This window comes from Phascolarctos cinereus, unplaced genomic scaffold (genome assembly GCF_003287225.1).
Source record: "Phascolarctos cinereus isolate Bilbo 61053 unplaced genomic scaffold, phaCin_HiC Scaffold_9;HRSCAF=440, whole genome shotgun sequence".
In the NCBI taxonomy this organism is placed as follows: domain Eukaryota; kingdom Metazoa; phylum Chordata; class Mammalia; order Diprotodontia; family Phascolarctidae; genus Phascolarctos; species Phascolarctos cinereus.
In genome coordinates, this window is record NW_027556402.1 from 257,277,437 (window position 1) to 257,302,310 (window position 24,874).

The following is a 24,874-nucleotide window of genomic DNA, read 5'->3' on the forward strand; positions in this document are numbered from 1 at the left end:
TTCTCTGGTTCAGGCACTGTGGGAGCCTGGCCCCCACACCTCTTCGGCATGGGAACCTATGGCGGTGATCGTGTCCCTCTGTTGGTTAGGGCACACCTGGAGAGGGTTCCATTCTGGGCCTGCTGCAGGAGGGACCTCAGCAGGCTGTAGAGCCTTCAGAGGACGGTGGCTGGGACGGCGATTGGCATTGTGGCCGCAGCGTGACCCCGGGCAAGTCCCTGAAGCGCCATCTGCACCTGCCCCGCAAGATCGCTGTGAGGATCAAGGGAGAGAATATTTGGGTTTTGACGCAGAGTCTGGCCTGTCTCAGGTGCTGCATAAATTCTTCCTTCCCTGTCCTCTTCCCTGCTGCGTGCCAAGCTCTGCAGGTAGAATTGCAAAAGCAGAGACGGCCCCTGCCCTCCAGACGATTACAGTCTAATAGGAGAGCCAGCACATAGGGAAGGGGTGGCCAGGGAGGGGCACTTTGGGGTCTGAAAGTTAGTGGACCCAGTGTGTGAGAGATTGCCAAACCCCCTGCCCCGAGCCATGAGGGGGTCACTTTGGTCTCAGAACTGGAGAGCAGAGGAAGAGGGGTACAGGTGCTGGTGCCAGGGAGTAGGGAGGGATGGGGCCTGTGGTTTGGGGCCAGTCTGGAAGGGGGCCAGATGAGATGCTGGCTGGTGAGGACAGTTGGGCCTGTAGAACAGATTTTGGAGATGAGAAGGTGAAAATGCCCAGGCTTGATCTCTGGTCCCAGTGGCAGGGTCCAGAAGAGGGTCTTCCTGTTGAAGGCACTCGGGGCTGTAAGAAAACTGGGGTCAGGGTGGGCAGAGACGGGGAGGCAACGGTCCTCCAGTGTGTTTGAATGGCTGTCGTGGGGCAGAGGGATCGGATCACGGTTTCAGAGCTGGAAGGGGCCATAGGGTCTAACCTAATTTAACACGTGAGGAAACTGAGGCCCACAGAGATGGACACCTAGTGGGCACCCTGGGCGGGCCTTTTCCGTGGTAATGTGGGGCTTCCGGGAGTCTTGTCATTCTGCTCAGCCCCGGAAGCAGGAGGTGGAGTTTTGGGGGCGGCGGCTAGTAAACCGTCACAACCTCCTGGGCCTCAAAGTGAGGGGGGACCCATTGGCTGTGATGGCCCCGAAGGCCCCTTCCAGCCTTGAGTCTGTGGTCTTCAGACCGTGGCTAGATTGTCTTTCAGGTTGGCCTGGCTGCCTCCAGGGCCCCAGCTGACCATGCGACTCAGATGCTTTTCTGTTGCAGAGCCTGGTAGTAATTACAGCTCTAGAAAGCTTCGGGCTTTGCTGTTCTCATCCTCCCCTTCTGTTACCTTGAGGTCAGTTTCTCTCTCCCTCACTGCCTCCCAGCTTGGGGGGATGCAGGGGGTGGGCCGGGGTCCTTGCTAACCCTTACCCTTCATCCTCGGTCCGCTAGCTCCCTCTGCCCTGGCTGCCCAAGAATCGCTTCCTCTTTGCTTAGCTTTGGCCCCTCTTCTCTTTAACCCTGCCCTCGTGGTGGAAGGAATAAGACCACCCCAGCTCGGTGGAGCAGAGGCTTTCCTGGGCCCTGATGGTGGTGGGCAGCCTGGAGTACTAGCCTTGGACTTGGTTTGGAGACCCGAGTCCTGACCACTCAAGGTCAGTCACAGCCCAAGTTAGAGAATGTCCAGCAGACATCAAGTCCGCTTTCTAACGTTCCTTTGGTTAATTTGTCAGTTCGGTCCGAGCCCCTGGCCCTGGAGCGTGGGGTCAATGTCAGCAGTACTGGCACCAGGAAGGAGGCTTTTCAGCCTCCTGGGGCTCGGCCTGGGAAGGTGCGACTGGCCTCTGGCCTTACCGTGGCCTGGAGCTAGACGCGGACTGGCCTTGACTGGTGCGTGGCCTTGACCTGGCTGGAGTGAACCTGTTCAGAACAGGAGAATCTGATTTCGTTGAAGGTCAGAGGATCAGCTTAAGCATTTGGATGCCAGGGTTCTCTGGGTCTTCAGCATTATTTGGGGGAAACAAAGAACCAGCAATGCCTTCCTTCTCTGGGCTTTGATGCTCCCTGGCATCATTGTCACAGAGCTTTGGAAGTGAAGAGGGGAGATGATCCCCTTTCCCCTCAGAGGTGCCAAGCCTTTAATTCAGACTTCAATGAAAAGAAATAATCCTCAAGTGAAATTAGTGTGTAGAAATAGCAGGTTAAGAATAACTCTCCAGGAAGTAGGATGTGGCTGGGGTGTTTGGGCTCTCCACAAGATTTTGTCTGTGCAGGGAACAATGCGTGTGGAAGCTCCCTTCACGGGGAGGCTGGGGACTCGTCACACCCACAGGATGTGTGTGGCAGCCTCGGGACTCAACCTGCTGGCTCTGAGGCTTGTCCCCTCTGGACTGCAGCAGGAGCCCTGGGCCCTCATGAGCCCTGGTCTGTGACTCCTCATTAACCCTTGCCTCCTCAGTGGCTATCAAAGCATCTGACCTGCAGCAGCTGCTTCATTATTGCCAGTCTGGTATGCACCTGACGGCGACCACCAGTGCCAGCTTCCTACAGGAAGGAGGGCGTTCTGCAGCTGGACCACCTGATTTTTTAAAGGTTTACTGATAACTTTTTGCTTTTATACTGCTCCCATTTCTGAATACATCTCTTCTTTCTCCCTTATCTAGTAAGCTTTGCTTTGCAAACATTTTCTTTTATAAAGATCAGCAAAGCCAAGCCACCAACACAGTTCTCAATTCCTTGTCCTTTCAGGTGGGCAGCCTGAGTGAATCACTAAGCATTGCTTTTCTCTGTGACCCGGAAGCTCTGGATTTTGGCCACAGTATTTCTAGGAGTTTCTGTTTTGAGGTTTCTTTCAGGGGGGTAGCCAGGAGAGTCTTACTGTCCTAAGAGTTCTGGGCAGTTTCTTCTGAGATTTCCTGAAATAGGATGTCTAGGCCTTTTTTTGGGGTTGTGGCATTCGGATAGTCCAATGAGTCTTCGTTTTTTTCTCTTCAGTCTGTTTTCCAGGTCAGTTTTTGCTACAAGATACCTTACGTTGTCTTTAATATTTTTAGTCTTTTGACTTAGTTTTAATATTTCTTCTAATAGGTATTTGTGGGGGTTTTTTTGGGGGGTGGGGGTGAGGCAGTTGGGATTTAAGTGACGTGCCCAGGATCACACAGCCAGTAAGTGTAAAGCGTCTGAGGTCGGATTTGAACTCAGGCCCTCCTGACTCCAGGGCTGGTGCTCTGTACCACACAGCTGCCCCTGATGGGCATTGATTAAGCACCTACCATCTGCCAAGTGCTGTGTCCAGTGCTGAGGATTCAAACACACGGAAGTGATCCCTGCCCTCAGGATGCTTACATTCTGGCAGGGAAGACACCAAATGGGCATCTACATAAAGAGACTAAATAAAAATGATCAAAATGACTAGAAAGCAGTTAAATGCAAGTTTGTTGAGGAAGAGGGAGGGGATCTGGAGAGACTCTAGAAGTTACATGAGCACTTGTGCTGTCTTTAGTGGAAGAAGGGGAGGTGAGCAGGCAGTGCAGTCCAGGCATGAAAGCAAAGATTGGAGGCAGAGAGGCCGGGACCTCTGTAATTGTGGGTGGATCGTAAAGCTTGGGAGAAAGAGTTACGTGCGGCAAGACTGGAAAAGGTGGTTGGGGCCGGGTTGTAGGCTGTAGAATCTCGTCAGAGGAGTGAATATTTGGCCCCAAGGAGCAAGAAGGGGCCATCGGAATTGACGGGGCCGGAAGCGTCTCGGCCAGAACTGAACCTGAGGGACTGAAGTCGGGGGAGAGGAGGTCATGGAGATAACCTTAGTGGTGTGAGTAGAGAAGGGGGTCGATTGTGGAGATGGAAACAGCAGGGTCTGACCAGTGGTAGGAGGTCGGTGATGGAGAGCTAGGAGAGAGAAGAGCTGCAGCCATAAACTTGGGAGGCCAAAGGATGGGGATGGCTTCGAGCAGGAAGCCCAGAGGTAGCTCAGAAAGGAAAGAAAGGTTCCCACTGTGTGGCGGGCTCTATGCTGGGCGCAGGAGAGGGTAACTGAGTGCCTGCAGTCAGGCATTGGTCAGGGGGTGAGTGAGGACAAGAGCTCTCATCCAGCACTGTCTCTACCTGCCATGTCTCAGCAGCTGAGGGAGGAAAATGAGGATTTTATTAGAGGTCAGAAGAGTATCGCATCCCCTGCTGTGCTGAGAAAAGCCAGGTGTGATTCAGAAGTGGGGATGTCTTCCACCCATGTATAACCAGCCACACTGTAATTAACTCAGGGGAGGTTGGGCTAACTGAGCTCCAGAAGAGCCGGGGCTGTCACTTACAGGAACTGGGAGGGGACACCCAGAGCCTTGGGGGTGAGGGGGACACTGCTGTACCTGGGAGGAGCAGAAGCCTTGGGGACAGGGAGGGGAGCCCAGCTCTGGCTGTCCCACATCACAGCTCCTGGTGTCTCTGGGCTGTCTATCCACCCCCCCACCCCAGGGCAGCCGCTCAGGGAGCCATTACCAGGAGCCATCCTCCCGACCCCCCCGTCCTTCACATCTCTGCCCTTTGGAGTGCTGGCCAGGGTCCTGTTGCTGTCACTCCCCTCTTCCCAGACTGCCCCCAACCAGGTCAAAAGCCAGATGGCTCAACTGGGACAAACATTGCTCATTTTGGCTTCTGTGAAGGAATTCACCAAGACTTATCCCAAAGCATGGAAACTTCCCAGCTAAGCCTTGGAGAAGGCCTCACCCTACCTTTTCCTCTCCTCCTCTTTCTCTGAGCCGCTCCAGTTCAGTGCATATTCTCCCATTTCCTTTTGACATCATTCCCTGTTACTCTCACTTCATCCTCTCTCTCTGTCCTGTCTTGTACTCTTCCATCAGACCCAGCTCTCCCCTACCTGGTTAGCCACTGGCTCTGGTATAGATGATTTCAGAAGCCCAAGGGCATCTTGATCTGATTACCTGTTTGCCAAGGTAGCATTCCCAGCCTTGAAGAAAATGCTCTGTGTAAATCCACAAAATCCCTGTGTGTGTGTGTGTGTGTGTGTGTGTGTGTGTAACTTATATGCGCTAAAAAAAAAAGACCCCAAACCCATGGCTCCAGGGAACTTTGTTCCCCAGTTTTGAGGTTACCACACTGCTGTCCCAGTGTGTCTGAGCCTGGTCTGAGGCAGATGGACAGCCTGCTGGGGAGGGCAAGGGAGACACCCCAGTGTTGGTCAGTAAAGGTCACCCGCCATCAGTTGTCATCTTCTCCCGGGAACTGGGGCGCTAGAGGAAGAGGTGCCTCGTTTTACATTTAATGCAGGAACGGAGGGACAGATGCTTTTTGGTGCCCCCTTCCTGGCTCAGGACCACCTGCAGCTCTAGCCAGAACACCTCAGTCCCTCTTCCAAACTTTCCCTTAAATTCTGCTCCCAGGGTAGTCCCCAGCCAATGACTTTGTTTTCTGGATGAGTAATGGCTTGGGGAAACCCATGTCTGAGTTCCAGTCAGGGGCTCCCTAGCTTGATTCCCCCGGAGCCGTCCATGACCTTTCCCTCTCATCTCTGTCTCTCTACTTCCTGGTGTCCTAGACTCAGCTCACATCTCACCTTCTGCAGGTGCCTTCACTGCTCAGATTGCCTTCTGTCTACTTTACACATATCGTGTGTGGACCTGGTTATGTCCAGGCTGTCTCCCCGACCAACATGTGAGCTCCACAAAGGCGGGGTGGGGTGGGAGGGGGTGCTGCTTCTGCCTTTCTTTGCAGCCCAGCCTCTGGCGCAAAGTGACCACTTGACTGAACATCTCATCTAAGCCTTGAGCCTGGTGTCTAAAGTTGACATACCACACAACCCTGACGTGAGACGGCCAGGGACTTTTGGGGAGTTGGTTTTTTGTTTTTTTTGGGTGGGAACAGTGGAGGGGAGAACTGTTTCTTGCCTTTGGTAAAGCCGCCTTCCGTCCCAGTATCGTGATTTCAGGCTTGGTTCAGATCTCAGCAGCCACGTTGTGTAAAAGGATCCCAGTCACAAAGGAGGGCCCCTCTGACAGCTCCAGTTGACGGGACGTTTTTCTGGACGTCAGCGTCAGCTCGCTTCTTGGACCGCCCCCCCACGGGTCCTGGGTCTGCCCCAGCCTGCGCTTTACTGCCTTGAGCCTTCACCGTGTCCTGGGATCCTTCCCTGGTTGCTTCCTGCCCATTCCTCACCCTCCCAGTGGCTGCTGCTCAGGTCATACTTCATAGAGAGGGGGTTAGAACCTTCCCCTCTCAGGAAGCATCTTTCTGGCAAACTGGGCCTTTAACATCCAAGACAAAAGCTTCTTTGTGGCCCAGCTGCCCCGGGTGTGTCTGGTGGGGAGCTTCGGCATACCTGAGTCCCTGCATGTGTCCTATGTTCTATTCTAGCCAGCCTCCTTACCGTCTGGATCCTCAGACACTGCGCCTGGGGGGGGGGGAGTCTTAGCTGAGGGGGGGCTTCTACCCTGGAAGCTGACCCCCCACCCCCCTGGTCAGCAGCCCAGCCCACCTCAGCCACTCCCCGGCTTTTATCAAAGTCTGACGCCCTAAACAAATGAGTACTGCTCTTATGCCTGGAAAAGGGGTGTCCTGCTCCCCAGAGGCTCCCCTGGCCAGCCCCATAACTTCCCAAAGTAAATCTTCGTAGCCACCCCTTACCTTATGAGTCATCTCCCCCGTTACAATGTAAGCTTCCTGAAGGCAGGCATTGTAAACTCATTCGTTTCCACTTTAGAGTGAATGAACCTCCCCTCATCTACCTGAGTGTGTGCGTTGAGAGGCAGGGTGCAGAGAGGGCTGACCTCAAAGCCGGCAAGAGCTGGGTTCAGGTTCTGCCTTGGGCACCCCCTGTAGGTCAGTGGTGTCAGACCCAAATAGGAGTGGGGGCTACCAGACCATGTATGCCTTTTAGAAATGATATTATCTATGCTTTAGTCTATTTCTATTTTGTTAAATGTTTTCCAGTTTCATTTGAGTCTAGTCCTGGCTCCCAGCTCGGCCATGTGTGGCACACCTCCGCCTTGGGCAGGTTTCGTTGGTGGAAGAAGTTTTGTCCCCTGGTCGTTATTTCCTGTGCTGATGGAATGACGTCTCCCAGTACTTCCCCTCTCACCTATCCCTCTTCTGGCTCTCCCAGACACCTGGCTCCCCTTGGAAACCCTCCGGGATCTCCAGTCCTGCCGGCACCCCCTGACCTGACACACTGGACCAGGGCGGGTGAAGGGGTGTCTGCACGAGGCCCTCATGGGGGAGATGCTGCGAGGGGGCCTTGACGGGCCTTGGCGCCACATGGGATCGGGGAGGGAGGGATCCGGGGTCACTGCCGTGTCGTGAGCCTGGGGGACAGGGAGGGTGCTGTTGCCCTCCGCTGTTTGGTCCTTCATTGTCGAAGAGGACCATGGCGTCAGAAAGATGATTTTTCCCCTCTGGAGCCGTCTGGGTCCAGTGGGCAGATACGGATCAGGATAACTGGAGATGGCCCTGGATGTGGTGGGGGAACCTTGGCCTCTTCAAGCTGAGCCCTTAACAGGTCTCAGTTTGACGGAGGCAGCGCCCATTCCGTGATTGGGAAGACCCTCAGGATTTCCGGCCAAAACGGAAACGGTGGTTACTTGCATTCGTTCTGAGACGCTCAGGGCCCACCCCGTGACCGAGCAGGGCTGGGTCTGGGACCAGAGTGATTTGGGGTTAAGGTTGGTCTTTAAGAGAAAAAGACCAAAACAGCAACAAAAAAAGTTTCAGAGATTGAAATGTACATTCGGGGTGTGGGAGGGTTTGGGGCGGGAGGATGATGAATCCGGACACGTTGCGTTTAAGAGTGGCTTCTGGACAGCCAGACGGAGCTTTTGTGAAAGGCGGTCGGAGACTCAGCCTGAAGTGCCAGCCCAGGAAGAGGGGGGGATGTCTGCGGGGTCCCACCGGCTGGAGCAGGGAGGCACGCCTAGCTCGGGCCCCAGAGCTGAGGCTGGAACTCCACCCAGGGCCTCTTAATTGGAGGCAGGACCCTCCCTCGTCAGGATGTGCCCTCCCCCTGCCCAGTGGATCCGTGACTGGCCAGGTCACTTTGTGATTCCTGGGGTCTCCATCTCCCTCCGCACAGCTGGGGACAGTTTGGGCATCCTGGGTGATGTTGAGGTTGGCCCGAGCCCCCACTTCCGCACCAGTGTTTGTCACGTGGCCTGTCTTTGCAAAAGAGTCCTAAGCCACCCTCTGGCGGCGAAGAAACAGGCAAAAACCTCCACTGTTCTGAGAGCGTCTCCACTCCTCTGCCCCTGGAGCCCCTCGCCTCTCTGCCGCGAAGGAAGGGAGCGTCATTGGTTTTTGCCGCCGCTCCGAGGGAGGGGGGCGGACTAAGCCTGTAACGAGGGGCTGTCCGGGATCGGAGATGTCACGCAGATACGCACGCGCCCCACTCAGCAAGCTCCAGTAGCTCTCGGTCGCTTCCAGGATCAAGCCCCACGCCTGTTGGGCCCTCAGAGCCCCTCGAGCTCTGGCGCCTCCTCCCTTTCCGTGCTGCTTAGGCTTGCCTCCTTGACCCACCCTCTTGGATCCAGTGACCCTGGCCCCCATCTTGCCCGGCTCCTTCGGGTCCCAGCGGAAATCCCACCTTCTGCGGAGGGTCCAAGCGGCACGCCTCGGGAGTACGGCCGAACCCGATGAAAACGTAATTGGGAAATACTTCCTAGATGAAACATAGCTCACGTGAATTGGTGGTTTTCTAAGTCCGCGGCGGCCCTCAGGAATCCCCTGCTCTTTGAGTTTGGACGCCCCCGTATGCCCGAGGCTTTCCTTTGGTTGTCTCCCCCCTTGGACTGTGAGCGCCTCCAGGGCACGGACTGCCTTTTGCCTTTCTTTGCACCTCCGGCACTTCACAAGGTGCCTGGCACACGGGAGGCACTAATACTGACCGACGGGTTAGAAAAGTACCCATGACCCGTTCTGCATGATTAGTTAACATTTTCTGCGTCGCTTTCTCGGGTCTAGAGAAACAAAGCGACGCGGAGCCCTGCTGGGGAGCGTTTGCCGATTTCTGGGGGTGAAGGCTCACGCTGCGCATTGGAGCTGCTCCAGCACACCCCCGGACCCCTGTCTTTGCAGAAACCACCAGAGGACATCTGCCTGATGTGCTTAAAGTGGATTTGGACTCAGAGGGACCCGGGTTCATATCCTGTGTGATCTTGGAAAGTCATTCCACGCGCCTCTTCTGTAAAATGAGGGCGCTGGGCGGGGGAGAGCGGGCCACCGACCTGCGCTCACTGCATCACGCAGGCTCATATTGGCTTACAGAGCCACGCAGTTAACAACGTTTTTTTTTTTAATTTGTTAAATTATTAAATTTCTTTGTTAAATATTTCCCAATCTGGCTTGGGCCCCCTCTGGGCCAGATGACCTTCGAGGTACCTTTGACCGCCAAATCCGTGACAGCCCTTTGAATGTTCGGGGCCATCCCTGCCGTGCCCCAGCAGCCCACCTCCTCCTGGTTCCTCTGGATACGTGACCGACCCTGCCTCCTTCCCCAGTCCCATCTGTCTGAAATTTCCAATCAGCAAGAGCTTCCCAGAAGCCCCTGGTGTCGGGCCGCTCTGCCTCCAAGCTGGCCAGGTGGTCTGCTTGTATGCGTGCCGGCCCGATCCCTCTGGAAGAGGGGTCAGATTGTCAGGATATAAGACATGCAGACGGGAGCCCTCCTGGGGGGCAGTGCTTAGCAGGTACCCAGTGAGGGCTTACTGCATATTGAATATTGCTAAAAAAGTTTCCCGTGGGGCAGCTTGGTGGCACAGTGGATAGAGCCCTGGACCTGAAGTCAGGAGGATCCGAGTTCAAATCTGGCCTCAGACCAAACACTTGACACTTACTAGCTGTGTGACCCTGGGCAAGTCACTAAACCCCAATTGCCTGAAAAAAAGAAAAAAAAATTTCCCACCTTCAGTTTGGCCCTTGCCTTTCTTCCTAGTCAGTTTCAGGTCCGTCTCATCGGCCTGCCGTCAGAAGCATGCAGACTGATGGACAAACTCTGCGGACAAACGCCCTTTCAGTGGGCTGGGCAGCAGAGATTCTTTGTCCATTCGGCTCATCCTGTGTCGTTTGGTGGGGCAGCTAGATTGCTCAGTGGATAGAGCCCAGGGCCTGCAGTCAGGAAGACCTGAGTTCAAATCTGGCCTCACACATGTAGTAGCTGTGACCCTGGGCAAGTCACTTAACCTCTGTTTTCTTTCATGCTGGAGAAGGAAGTGGCAAGCCGCTCCAAAATCTTTGTCAAGAAAATCCCCCCTGGGGTCACAAAGAATTGGACGCCCGAATGACTGAACAACCACAGCATGTAGTCGGTCAGGCTGACCTCTTTTCGCAGCCGCGTATGTAGCACATCCAGTCAGTTAATCAAGGAGTGCATCTGGGGGGCCAGGAGAGGATTTGTGCAGGAAACGGTGGTGAAGTGTGTCTTCAAGGGAGAGAGGGCCCTGCGGGAGGCCGTTCAGGGAGTGGATATCCGGTGGGAGGTAGAGACGGGCTCATGTGGGGGAAAGAGAAGCCAGTCTGGCCAGACCCAAGAGGTCAGCAAAGGGAGAGATGTCCAGTGCGCCTGGGAAGAGAGTTGGTGACCAGATTTTGGAGGTCTTTAAAAGGTAAATGGGCGTTTCTGTCGGATCCTAGCAGCAATGGAGAGAGCGCCACGGGAGCTGGTTGAGGGGGAGGTGACCTGGCCAGATCTGGGCCTGAGGAATATCCCTGTGGCAGCTGGCCAGGGGGGTGGACGGGAGGCCTGGGAAGTGGCTGGTGTGGTCAGCCGGGAGGGTGCTGAGACTGTCCAGGTCCTCCCACGGTCCTCCGCAAGAGGGGGCAGGAGGGGGCATCCTGCTGTCTGGGTGTCAGGACGGACCCCTGGGTCTGTCTTTCTGTTATTCCTGGCCCAGGCCACGTCCTCTGTGGTCATCCATCCCCACTTGTGTGTTCCACTCACCGAAGCCTCTTGGCCCCCACCTTGGGCCTCCTTGTTGCCCGCTCTGGTGGTCCCCCCCCTCTCCTGTCCAGGGAGTCACATGGGAGTAGCTCAGGGCAGACTGCAGGTTCCCAAAGTCAGTGTTCCCCCCCCCCTCCTCTTTGTCCCGCGTGGAGCGTCTCCCTGGTCTGTTTGTTGTGCGGTCACTCAGTCATGTCTGACTCTGTGAGCCCGTGGACCGGAGCACACCAGTGCTGCTCGTGGGTCTTCTTGGCAAAGATGCTGGAGTGGTCTGGCATGTCCTTCTCCAGAGGATTAAGGCAAACGGGGTTGAGTGATGTGCCCAGCGTCACACAGCTGCCATCTGGGGCTGGATTTGAACTCGGGTCCTCCCGACTCCAGGCCCAGTGTTCTAGCTACTCAGCCACCTGCCTGAGTCTTTATGGGGAGTCTTAAACTGGAGTCCATGAACTTAAAAAATATTTTGATAACTATTTCAATGTAATTGGCTTCTTTTGTAATCTTGTGTTTTATTTTATGCCCTCAAAAGCTGTGTTCCAAGAAGGGGTCCCTAGACTGTGCCAGCTAGACCTTGCGGCGGGGGGGAGGTGCCAGCCCCGGCCCCTCCATCCAGCTTCACAGTGAGATGCCTTCTGCTGGCTTATTGACGGTTTGGATGTCATTACAGAGGCCCTGCAGGGCCCAGGGTCTGCCCTCCATTTGGACCCTGGGACTCGAGCGCTGTCAGAGAGAGTCCTGTCTGCTTGGGTGCCTCCTTTTGGGAGAGGCAGCCCGGAGTAGAGGGCGGCCAGAGCGCTGGCGTCAGCATCAGGAAGACCCTGTGACCCTGGGTAAGTCTCTTTGCCCTTCCCAGTCTCAGTGTCCTCCTCTGAGAAATGGGGAGAGTAGCACCTACCTCACAGGGTCATTGTGTCATCAGATGAGACAACATATATACGGCACTTTGTAAACCTTAAAATGCTACATGCTTATTATCATCATTATTGTTGTTGTTGTTTATAAGGAACCTGCACAACTCTCCTCAGTAAAACCTAAGGGCTCCTTTCTGCCTCTGGGATCAAATAGAAACTGCTCTGCTTGACCTTATGATATTACAAAAAACAACAACAAAACAGGTCCCTCTTTGCTTGTGCTTTGTAGGGTTTTTAACACAAAAGTGTTGTACTTTGTCAAAGGCTTTTTCTGTACCTGTTGAGATGATGATGTGGTTTGGGGTGTTTGAGATTTTAATGTCATTAATTATGCTGATTGTTTTCCTAATGTTGAATCATCCTTGCATCCCTGCTACATATCCCACTTAATCATAATGAATGATTTCTTGGACAAATTGCTGCAATCTGTTTGACAGGATTTTGTTCAAAATTTTTGATTCAATATTCGATAGTGATATCGGCCTATAGTTTCCTTGCCATGTTTCATCTTTTCCTGATGGAGGTATTAGGTCTCATAAAAGGATTCCAGTAGGGTTCTTTCTTTCTCCGTTTTTAAGAACACTTTGTAAAGTAGGGCACTAACTGTTCTTTAAAAGTTTGATGGAATTCTGTGAATCTGTCAGGTCTAGGGTGTTTTGTCTTTTGGTAGTTCCTTTACAACCTGATCTTCTTCCTTCGTTCTGAGTTTGGGTTATTGAAGATCTTTATCTGGATTTCTGATAGTTTGAGTATTTTATATTATTTTCTATTTTTGAAAGTCATCGGGGACAACGAGGTGGCACAGTGGATAGAGCACTGGCCCTGAAGTCAGGAGGACCTGAGTTCAAAGCTGCCTCAGACCAAACACTTGATACTTACTAGCTGTGTGACCCTGGGCAAGTCACTTAACCCCAGTTGCCTTTAAAAAAAAAAGTGATCCTCTATTTCTTTTGTGTTCTGAGTTTTGTTAACATGTAACTGTGCATGATATGTTTTGATTATTATTTTAATTTCTTCTAGTTTTGCTGTGATTTTAACCTTGCTCATTCGCTGTTTTATTGATTTGATTTTTCTTCTGCCTTCTTTTAAATCAGATTAGATAAACGTTTGACAATTTCATTAGTCTTTTCAAAAAACCAGGTTTTAGTTTTATTTTATCATTTCTATGGGGTTTTTTGTTTCCAGTTTATCTATCTTCCTTCTAATTTTTAGTATCTTCTTTTTTGTGCTTTATTTTGCATCTCTGTTGGTTCTTTAATTTCTTAAAATTTATACTCAGTTCGTTAATCTTCTCTTTTTCTATTTTGTTAATGTATAATTGTAAGGATGTGATTTTTCCCCCCCTGAGGACTGCTTTAGCTACTTTCCAGAAATTTGGTTTGTTTCATCATCGTGATTTTCTTTCATACTTATTGTTTCTATGATTTTTTTCATTCAACCCACTCATTATTTGAGATTTCATTGTTCAGCCAGCATTTGGTTCTGTATCTTTTTTGTGGTCCCTGAATCAATCTCTGTTCTTGTTGTATGATGGTCTTCAAAGGCTGTATTGATAATTTCTGCCTTTTTACATTTGTTTGCAATATCTGTGTGCCCTAGTGCATGGTCAGTTTTTTTAAAAGTTCCATATTGTGCAGAGAAATCTGTGTATTCTTTTGGTGTTGCATTTCGAAGACACCGTAAGTCTTTCAACTCTAGTTTCTCCAGAAAAAAAAATTTTTTTTTTTGGCTAGGCAGTGGGATTAAGTGACTTGCCCAGGGTCACACAGCTAGTTAAGTGTAAAGTGTTTGAGGCAGGATTTGAACTCAGGTCCTCCTGAAACCAGGGCCAGTGCTCTCTCCACTGCCCTCTAGAATTTTTTTTTCAATTTCCTGTTTTCCATTTTGTCCATCTTCCTGTTTTGGCGTTCAGTTGTTTTTAGTCATGTCTGACTCTTCTTGATAGACATAGTCATGACTGTGTTAGTGTCGTGCCTTTTTTTTTTTTGAGGCAATCAGGGTTAAGTGACTTGCCCAGGGTCACACAATTAGGAAGTGTCTGAGGCCAGATTTGAACTCAGGTCCCCTGGACTCCAGGGCCAGTGCTTTCTCCACCGACTCACCTAGTTGCTCCTGGCTGTACCTTCTTGAAGCTCAGATGACCTTTCCTTCATGAATTTAGATGCCAAGGCACTTGGAGCGCAGAAGTTTGTTACCAATGCCGGTTTGTTGTCTGGTTCCTTTTGGCACAGCATCGCCTTCCTTGCTTACTGCATCTTTGTTTTTGCATTGTCTGAGCACATGATGGCAGCTCCTGAGTTTCTGGATTCATTTGATGGGTGGCACAGTTTTCCCTTCCCTTCGGTTTTATTTTGTGTGAGTCCTTTTTTTTCTTTTCTTTTTTGTTTTTGTGAGGCAGTCGGAGTTAAGTGTCTTGCTCAGGGTCACACAGCTAGTAAGTGTCAAGTGTCTGAGGCTGGATTTGAACTCAGGTCCTCCTGACCCCAGGGCCGGTGCTCTATCCACTGCGCCACCTAGCTGCCCTGCCTCCCCCCCCCCCACTTTCTTCTCTTGCCTCTGATCTCTCCCTTGTTACACCTTCCCTAGGAGATTTTGGTCCTGTCTCCCCCTCGATTTTATCTGGTTACACAAGAATCTTCCAGAAGATTCCTCCTTCCTCTCCTCCCCCGAGTTAGTCCTATTCATTAACTTTTAAAATTTAGTCTTTTTGTACCCTTTCCAAAAAGGATTTCTCTCACTCTCTTCATCATCCATCTTTTCTTTCTGGGACCCTCATTCTGTGATTCGTAGCCCCTGTAATATCCGGTCCCTCTCTTTTCTCTGTGTTCTTGCTACATTAAAGCTTCCAAGGTTCTGGGCTTTACCTGTCCAGTGCTTTCTGCCACAGCCTTGGCTAAGGCTTGCCCCGTTTGACATGGTAAATCACCTCTCTCGTTGTCCTCTCCTCCCCTCCAAATGATCTATGCCTTCCCTTATTGACTTTACCTGGAAATCTTGCTGGGTCCGTGCTCTCCTGTGCCTCCAGATGCCGGTTACCCCCTGGGGTTCCACCTCCCTCCTCCCAGGACAGACAGACTTTTGAGGCACCAGCATCCCCAGGCCTCGTCCAGTGTAAAGTCCTCATCTCCCTCCACCCATAGGAGCATTCATTGGTGGGACCCCCTCCCACCTTCACAGTGAGGCCTCTTCCTTCTTTTTCCTTCATCTTTCAATCTTTCCCCCTCCTCCTCACCCACTCCCCTGTAGGCTCTTCTCTTTCTGAGACCACAGAGGTCCTCCCCCTCATTGCCAGCCTCTGGTTTGACCTGGTGCATCACTCCCCTCCCCCCTTTATGTACTCCCCCATGTTGTAATGCAGTCCCACAGAAGCAGCACTCTCCCTCCACCCCTCACTGATACCTCTGTCAGATTTCTGTCCTCATCCCTGTCTCCTTGTGGCCCTTTAGGAAGAAGTCTCTTCGTGGTCTCTCTGTTGTCACTGTTGCTGCTGCTGGCCTTGCCCGCAGCATTTTATTCACTCTTCCTGCATGTCTGTTGTTTGGGGAGTTTGAGATACAAACCCTCTCTTCTGCTCTGGCTTTCTTCATACAGATGTTTCAAGCTCTTCTTCATTATTGAACACCCACCTTTGGTCCTGCATGCTGAAGCTCAGATATGCAGGACGGGTCACCCTGGGCTGCATCCTGAGCTCCTGCTCTTCAGAACATTGTATTCCAGTCTCTCCTTCTTTTCTGGTGGCTGCAGAATAGTCTTGCTTTGTTCAAATGCCCTTTCCTTTGTATCTGAAGGTCTTTCTCCTGATGGCTTGCAGAACTTGTTGTTTCTGAATTGAATTGTTAAATTTAACCACTGTGTGTCTTGAAGTTTTCAGCCTCTTTTTTTTTTTTCTGGTGGCAGTCTGGGAACTCTTTCATTTGGAACTTCATTTTCTATGTTCAGAATTTCTTGTCACTTTTCTTCTACTGTTTCCTGCATTATGGTATTAAGGGTTTTGTCCTGTCGTGCTCTTCTGGGAGACGTATGATCCTTAGGTTGTCTCTGCACACCCCATCCTCAAGGTCTGCAGGTTTTGTTTGCATAATGAGCATTTTTTTCTCCTCTTCTTTGAGATTGTCTTTTTCTTTGTGTTTGCATTCCCAGTCTGCTGTTCTCTCTTCTGTTTCTTTGGTGAGGTTTGCCATTACACATTCCAGTTTTTCTATTCCATTCATTATTTTTGCTGCACAGGCCGTAAATTCTGCTCTCATAATTCTCATTTCTCTTTTAAACCATTAGGAACAGCATGCTGTGGTTCCATGTTCTCAGCTTCCACAGAATCCTCTGTCTTATTGAGAGTTTGATCATCTTCCTTTATTCTGCTGTATTTATTCACAGATGCCTGAACTCATTTATCTGGAGGCCGTGTTCCCTTCTGTTGTTACTGCTTTTCCTGTTGATTCATCTGCTTGTTGAGTTTTCTTCTTCCTGCAACCTTGGGTACTTTCTGTCTTCCCTCATTTTGCTTATTGCTCATTTCTGACTCCCTCCCCTCTGATCACGGTCTCTCCTCACACGGCAGTTCATGGTTCACCGGCCTAGGTTTCTGCCCCAGCCACCTGGAGGGTGGTCAGAACTGGCCCCAGCTGGGTGCTGCACTCTCCCCTCAGGCTTGGCAAAGTGCTACACAACCCCCAACCCCTCCCCAGCATCTGGTGTCCCGTGCTGTTCCTCACTTCTCTGATCCGGCACCAGCATTCGGAGCTTTGCGGCCATGGCGCTTCTCAGCGGCAGCCTCCAGCAGGGCTGTGGCCACGCTGGCTGTCGATGCTAGAGTCTCCCGCCACTGGAAAGAGAGTGCGGGTCCAGGGCCCAGGGTGGGTTTTAAAATGGGCCTATGTTAGAGCACCGGCCCTGGGGTCAGGAGGACCTGAGTTCAAATCTGGCCTCAGACACTTGACACTTAACTAGCTGTGTGACCCTGGGCAAGTCACTTAACCCCATTGCCTAGGGAAAGAAAGAAAGGAAGGAAGGAAGGAAGGAAGGAAGGAAGGAAGGAAGGAAGGAAGGAAGGAAGGAAGGAAGGAAGGAAGGAAGGAAGGAAGGAAGGAAGGAAGGAAGGAAGGAAGGAGGGAGGGAGAGAGAGAGAGAGAAAGAGAGAAAGAGAGAGGCCTGTGTTGCTGCTCCAGCAGGTGGGAAGTGAAGACGGGCAGCTAAGGGAGCTCACAGTCAGGCAGTGTCAGTTCCTGGGTTTGGGGTTGGGTTTTTTTTAAACTTTGTTTTGGATTCTGGCTGTCCTAGACCTGGAAAGAGATGAAGCCACGTGTGAGGTCGTGGGAGGCTGTGGGAGAGCTTGTGAAGTCTGCGCTAAGGCAGGAGCTGTGTCACGAAGGGAGCGCCAAGCTTTGGAAGGCATACACTCCAGTACACGAGATTGATTATGTTTTCCGTCTCCATGTTCTCCTGCTCCCAGCTCTGTCTGCAGAGGATGGGCTGAGCTGGGCTTTCTCAGGCCCGTGGCTCCCTCCCTCCTCCTCCGGGGCGCCTCGGTGCTCCGAGGCCGCGTCTCCCGTGGCCGCCAGGTCTGCCCACCCGGCGAGGACCCGGTGGCGTCGTCAGGTTCTTCTGGCTCTCAGCAGCCGCCCCGTGCCACCTCACAGAGCTGGTAGCGGCCCCCGTTGCTTCGCTCGGGCTGTGATTGTGCGTTGCGTTTTCTCCTCATTGCCTTCTATCATTTTCTGACCAACAGCCAAGTTTGCATGACCCTCCTGTCAGTGACCCAGGGTTCTTGGCCACGGGTTCCCTTTTTTAGTGATGTTGTTCAGTGTTCACCGCGCCCGCACTTTCAGAAGAACTGATGACAAAGACTAGCATTTGAGTAACCCTTCCAGGGGTGCAGGGCACTCTCCACGTGTTATGTCCTTCGAGCCTTACAGCCGCCCTGGGAAGGAGGTAATCTCCATTCACAGGTGAGGAAGTTGAGGCTGAGCATGGAGCTGGAGGAACTGGAGTGTGAGCGAGAGAAATAGCGGGGTCAGGACTCCCGCCCTGGGGCGCTGTGGCCCGTCCCACGCTCAGAACGTGGCGATGAGGATGTGGCCGACTCCCTCCTTCCCTCCACAGTCCCCACTAAGGCGCCACGGAGGTAATCCTCTGTCTCCTTCTCCCCCTCCAACTCTCCCGGAAGCTTGAATCCTCTGGCGCTCAACACGGGTAAAGCCTAGGCGCCTTTATTTGCATTAGACATTTACTTTGTCTTTTTATACTGGGTGAATCACAGGCCTTCATTAGTCTAGTTATTCTCATTGGAAATGCAGTTGGGAGAAGGCCGTTCAGGGAAGAGTATCTGCAGAGGAGAGAGACACGTAACGCTTGCCTGGCTCTGTCAGAGCGCTGTCTGAGGGCTCAGAGCTAAAAACAGCACGAGACTTACAGATACTTCGATACGACGTTCCAGGGGGAGCATTGCTATTGGGAAGCCATCCCAGGGACAAGTCAGTCACGGGAAGAGGGGCGTCCGAGGGACGAGAGCTCCCTCCCCGAGTGCCGCCGCGGTGGTGATGCGTTTGGCCGGCACGTGTTGAACTGCCCAGTGCCGTGCAGGGCTGATCAGGGGATCTTCACAGATGCTTTGGACGTACCCAGTTGGGGGAGAGTTGTGGGGCTGCCGAAGGCTTTCTGGTAATCTGGTGAGCAGCTACGTCACTCCGTCAGCAATATCTGTTACGTGCCCGTGAGCAGAGCCCTGCGTAGGCACCCGTGGAGAGACTTGAAAGTGTAGATAGAGGGTCTCAGACCCTCGAGCAGCTTACCGGCCCATAGGGGGCTGAGACAGCAACGGGATAGCTATGATGCGCAGTATTAACGATGACAACGTTTGAGAGTTGTGGAACAGCGCTCAGTGATGTCGGGGGTCGCGGGGGGGGGCGAGGCCTGTTACCTGCCAGCGGGGCCAGGAGGCACAGTCATGGAACGAGCCGTTTCTTGGCGCCTGCCTACCTTTGTGCCCATGAGTACCCGTGTCTGGAAGGCCCTCCCCCCTTACCATTGACTTCTCAAAGCGTTCCCTTGAGGAACAGAAGAGCTGACGGGTGTCGGGGAGAGCAGGGATGGGGGCGACCCGCCGAGCCGAGGGGTGAGATGAGAAGGCAGAGAGCCGAGGAGGAGGGTGGAAAAGTGGTGAGAGCTGAGCGTGGTGCGCCGTGCATTTGTGGGGGGTGACCCATCCCGCCATTTCTTCGTGAATGGTGTGACCGAGAGGATTTCCGTGCTCGATGGAGCAGAGGCGGCACGAGGAGGTAGCGGTAGCTGACGTCCCTTCTCTGGGAGATGTCCTAAACGATCTGTCCGTGACAGCGAGTGCTTTTAAGACTGGGTCTCCTCCAGCCAGATGCTCTGTTGGGGGGGGGAGGGGTGTCACTTCCCTTCTGCTTCCTTGCCGCTCTCCTCTCAAGGGGCATTGATGCTGGGGGGGGGGGTTGTGATGTCACCAGTGACGTGAACAGAGCCCTAGTCGGCCTCTTTTTTCCCGGCTCACCTGGGAATGCTGTTTGAATGAGCTGGGGTTCCAGGACGCCCCGCCCCCTCTCCTCCATCCGAGCCACCAGGCTCTGGGTATGCGTCAGCTTAGTGTGGAGACTTTGGTCGAGGTCCTTGTAGAACGAAGGCACTTTTTTCGGTGTCTGTGTATTCCTACTCTCGAGTGCGGTGCTTGGCACGAGTGTGTGCTGTGTGCCAGGCAGTAGGTGCGTAACAATGCCGTCGGCTGATGTCGGGGCTGGTCGTCAGCATGGCAGGGCGAGCAGGCCCTTTGGTTCTGGGGCGAAGCCGCCTGCCTTTTCTTCCGTCACCACTCTTCTGGAGGCAGAAGGGGATGCCCAGATTGGGAGCCGTTTCACATGTTTATTTGTTTCAGGAGTCACCGTGGCCAGTCCCGAGCTGGGCTGGGCCTCACACAGCAGACAGTGCTGCTTTTGGGCGGCCAGGGGGCGCCACAATGCACAGAGCCCTGGGCCTGGGGTCGGGAGGACTCCTCTTCCTGGGTTCAGATCTGGCCTCAGACACTTCCTAGCTGTGTGACCCTGGACACGTCACGTCACCCTGTTTGCCTCAGTTTCCTCATCTGTAAAATGGCCTGGAGAAGGAAATGGCAAAGCACTCCAGTGGCTCTGCCACGAAAACCCCAAATGGGGTCACGGAGAGGCGGACGTGACTGAACAACTGAACTTTGATCACAGAGTCACCACATCTGAGTGCTGGAACGGACTTGATCATCCGTCTCACCCTAACCCGCACCCACTCTGACGTGGCCAGCAAGTGGTCGTCGGGGCTCCACATAAAGACCTCCGAGGAGCGGAGGCAGGCATTTATCCAGTACTTAGAGTGTGCCAGGGATGGTGCCTTTACCGTGCGACAGATCTGGGAGGTCAGTGCTATTATTCTCCTCATTTTTCTGTTGAGGAAACTGATGTAGGCATTGGTTCAGTGACTCGCCAGTATCTGAGGCTGGATCACAAAGATAAGTGTTCCTGGCTCCAGGTCTCCCGGCTGCCCCACTTGTCCCTTCAGTTAACCCAGAAGTGGTCACGATGACCAATTCCACTTTTGGACAGCTCTCCCTGGTAGGAGGTTTTTTCCTGAACCAAGTCTTTTGGAAAAGACTCTGTTGAAATTCACCTGTTTTCCCAGCTGAAGCAAGGGAGAAGGAAAGCAGGGCTTTGTCTCAGGCCCCCGATTTTACAGGGGTTCTACCACTTCTTCCCCAAGCCCGCCTGTGTAGACAAGTCAGTCACTGGAATCAGCTGTTAAGAGCCAGGGCATTTCCTTCTGATACCTGATGGGGTGGGAGAGACCAGGCGGTGCTTCCTTCACTTTGCCCTGCTGTCTTTGGCATTCTCCCCATTCTACTGTTCAAGAGGCACGATTCAAAAACTCTTCTCACAGCAAAGCTTTTCAGAGTGAAAAGCGCCCTCCCTAGTCAGTAGTGTGCTGGAGAATGTTTGCAACCAGCTCTCCAGGAGGGAAAAAATGTGCACAGGGCACTTGTCCTTTTAAGTTTCGTTCACATTCACTCCGTCACTTTCTTAAGCCTAGACAATCAGCAACAGTAAATCAGGTCTCAATCTGTAGCATTCATGATTTCTGAGGTGCGGATGTTCACAATGAAAATTTAACAATCGGCTCTCTTAGCTGTCTAGAGATGGCTCCGCACATCCTACCTGTGCTTGCATTTGCTCCACAGTCTTCATTCCCTTTCCCCCACCCACGGGGCTGGGCGGAGAAGCCACTTAGGTTGCATCTCATCTTAGGAAACCATTTCTTCCAGCCCCCAAGAGGCAACAGCCAGGAGATCTCCGGACTGACTTAAAAGGTCATTGGCAGTGACAGGTCAGTGATCCAGGGATGGCCCGGCCAGTCAAAGGGGGGACGGGGGAGGGGGCAGGATTTCCTCCGTTGCCCCCAGCAATAAGTATCTACAGAGTGAATGCAAAGTGAATGCAGGGTAATCTGGGGAGGCAGCAGTTCACACAAGAGTCATAGTTTACAGCCACAGAGTCTCTGAAACCGTGGGTCTCCCCTCCCGTGGTTACCAAGTCCTGTAGATTCCCTCTCTGTGACAAACCCTCCTTCTCTGGGGGTGCCGCTGACAAAAATGGCATCTTCAGAAGGAGAGGTTTGGGGGAAATATAATAAGCGTGGTTTAGAGAGTGTGGGTTTGAGGTGCTGGGGGGACCTTCCCATGAGCTGCAGGTCCATGCCTGGGGGTCAGCCACATTGAGATAACTGCTGAAGCTGTCAGGGGATGGGGGGACGGGGATACATCAGCTTCCCAGGGGAGAGAGTGTAGGCAGAGATGATGAGGGTCAGGGACAGAGCCTTGAAGGATGTCATACCAAGGTTTCCTGTAGATGGAGTGAACAAAGATCTGTCTTCTTCTGAGGCCAGGGAGAAAGACAAGAGGATGGAGGAGGTTAAAGTCCTCTCCCTTCAAGGGTCACCTCAAGTATTCTTCCTCCATGAAGCCCTCCCAAACTACAGATGTCCTTTTTCTGCTTCTCTTCATCTGTGCTAGAACATTCTGTCTGAATCTTCTTTCGTCCTGTTCAGCATCGTGTAGTGGGCAAAGAGCCAGCCTCAGGGTTGGAAAACCCTGGGCCGGTGACTCTGGACTGGTCACAGTGTCTCTGGCAGCTTCCCCAAGACTCTGAGTTATTATCCATAATGTTCATGGCAGAGGAGTACCTCTGGTGGGAGTGCTGCCAGACCTTTTTCAGGGCTGCTCACCCGCCTTTGGTGTCCACCTTCACCCAATTCTCCCCTGTGGCTCCAGCAAGCTGTAACACATACAGCGGCCACGCCCCGGTAAAATCGTCTTGGCAGACAGGCTACACTAGGGAGAGGGTAACCAGTGGGTTAGGGGGGCGTCTACCCCAAGCGTGCGAAGACTTCCCTTGGCACAAGGGGCGGATGAGAACAATTTGTTCTGATGAAGCAGGCGTTGTGGAGCACTCAGAGCGTGGTCAGACATCGAAGACACCAAGGTTCTCCGCTGCATCCCGGGCCATCACCGTCATCCTGACTTTTGTCACTGTCACATCACAGTTTGATGACTCTGGCAGAAAGAGTGAGGCCGACATCTTTGTGCAGCTCTGCCTGCCTTCAGTCCAGGTCACAAACCCAAGTCAAGACGTCCCTCTGTGATGTCACTGGCCCTCTTTGGAAAGGCGGGACAACATCCGCAACACTGATAGAGGGAGCTCCCTCCCGTCACTCTACCTCATATGGCTCCTCTGTGTGCCTGGTGTGACCCTCCATCTTTGTGTCTGCCGGGCAGATCCGTAGTCCTTGAGAAGAGCTGAGATAATTTGAACGGTGCTTTCACCAAAGATAACAGAAGAGGAGAACCTTGTCCTTGGTGGAGGAGCTGTGGAGAGGCAGTCACATGAATGCCCAGGAGGAGGAGGAGCTGTGGAGTAATCCAGCCTGAAATCACGGGAAGATCATGACTAACATGTCTGTGCTTCTGCCCCACGTGTACCTCAAGAAGGTCAGAAACCAGACACGTAGATCAGAGAGACCTGGAAGCAGAACTCAGATGAGCTGACGCGGAGTGAGGAAGCAGAACCAGGAAAGCCGTGTGGATGGTGGCCACAGCTGTGCCGCAGGAGGGAATGACCATAACCCACACGAAACAGTGCTCTGAAATTGGGCTGACTGAGCCTGAGAAGGCCCCTGCCCCCACTGCTTCTGGGGGGGGGGGGGCTGTGGGCTGAGGCCCCGCAGAGAACGTAAGGCTTTTTCAACATGATGGTTACTTTGGCTCTGTGGTTTTTTTCCTTTAGGCCTCATTATAAAGGCTGGTCCTCTGGGAGGTGGAGTTTGCAGGACTACCCTGGGATAGGCACGCGATGTAAAAACAAAAGACCTCAATAAAATCCACCGAAAAAAATAAGCCGAATGGTGCTAAGCAAGTTAGCTCAGCCTGCTGTGAGTGGGGGGTGGAGGCTGGAGAAGAAGACGTTTCACACTGTCACTAGTGGTGGGAATTACCTGTCGCCGAGAACCCAGCAGAAGCCATGCCTTTACCACCCTACCCCCCAAAATCCTTCTACTCAGCTGGTCACCTTTCCCAGAGTTCCTTTTATTTACCCCCAACGATGCCTGCATTGTCTGAATTCTTCCATCACATCTTTTGTTTGGGGGGGGGGGCATGCAGATTGAACCAGTGGCAAGATTTCCAGCCCCTTGCCCCCCAAGCCCACGTGTCCTCTGTGAGCCCTTGGAAGGCTGGGGGTGCGTGCTCACTCCAGCGTCTCCTTGAGGACAAACTGTCAGGTATTCTTGGGGGAAGGGGGTATTTCTTCATCTTTTTTGTGTCCTGGACCCATGGGGCAGGCAGTCTGGTGACATCAGGATTACAGGATTGCAAAGGAAGCCAAGTCTATTGAAATACAATTATCAGAAGATTAAAGAGTAAATCCACAGACCCTAGGTTAAGAAGTCTTGCTTCTAGGGGACAGTCGTGCACTGACTGGGTGACAGGTAGGACAGACAGGCTGAGGCTTTACCAAGCTCCTTTGTCTCCTTCACAATACCCAGGCTGGGATGGTGTTGAGATGAAGGGCATTTTCCAAGACTCACCCTGCAGTAGGATTGGCCACAGTGATTATATGGGGGGTGCACAGAGCAGTACCTGCTGTGGGATGCTCCCAAGTTTCTCTAATTCCAAAGTCTCTGGGCCAGAGGATTGACTTCCAGTCGTAAGCTTGACAAAGAATTCCCTGATTTCCAGTGACATTCCCCCAACATTTCCTTCCATGTCCTGAGTACTGTGTAGGCAATATGGTGTCAGGCAAGCAGGAGGCACCGTCTCGGGTCTGTTCTGCTCTAGCCACCTGCATGTGCCAAGCCAGGGCCCAGCCTTGCTCGCCTGCCCCCCAGCTCCCTAGATCAGGGCTCCGGGCCCCCACTTTCCTGCTGGTTTCCTGCTCCCTGACGTGGCCGCCCTTCTTCAGACCGAGACTCATGGTTGAGAATCAGGGGGAAACTGGTGAGGTTTGGATGCGGGTGACTACCCCGAGAGGCCTGATGCAGGAGCCTTGACAGGGCCTCTTCTGTCTATCCACCAACAGGGGAAACGAAAAGAGCAAAATTCCCCCACACTGAAGGAAGGCTGTGGAATTAAAAGGAGCAGGAGGGATGAGGAAATGGAACCTCTCCCTCCTTTTCAGAGGGTGGATCCTGGGTGGGGAACAGCCAGCTGGCCGAGGAAGGGAAGAAGGGAAGAAGGGAAGAAGGGAGGAGGTGATATGAACACAAAAGATACCATTAACAATTAAATACACACAGTTTCTTTTTAAAGCCTCATCCTGCCTTGACTGGGGTGAAGAAACTGAGGTTCAGATAATTAAGTGGCTTTCCCCAGGTTACTTAGTTAAGTGAGCCCCCCAGGACTTTTTCCCCCCCTTTTTGGTGAGGCAGTTGGGGTTAGGTGACTTGCTCAGGGTCACACAGCTAGTAAGTGTCAAGTGTCTGAGGCTGGACTTGAGCTCAGGTCCTCCTGACTCCAAGGCCGGAGCTCTATC

General features: G+C 52.7%; 1 protein-coding gene across 1 annotated transcript in view; it reads left to right on the top strand.

The window, feature by feature from the left end:
• The window catches only part of RBM4 (RNA binding motif protein 4), a 34,802-nt gene that overhangs the window by 8,507 nt on the left and 1,421 nt on the right, over window positions 1-24,874 (top strand). The gene's annotated exons all lie outside the window — the stretch shown is intronic.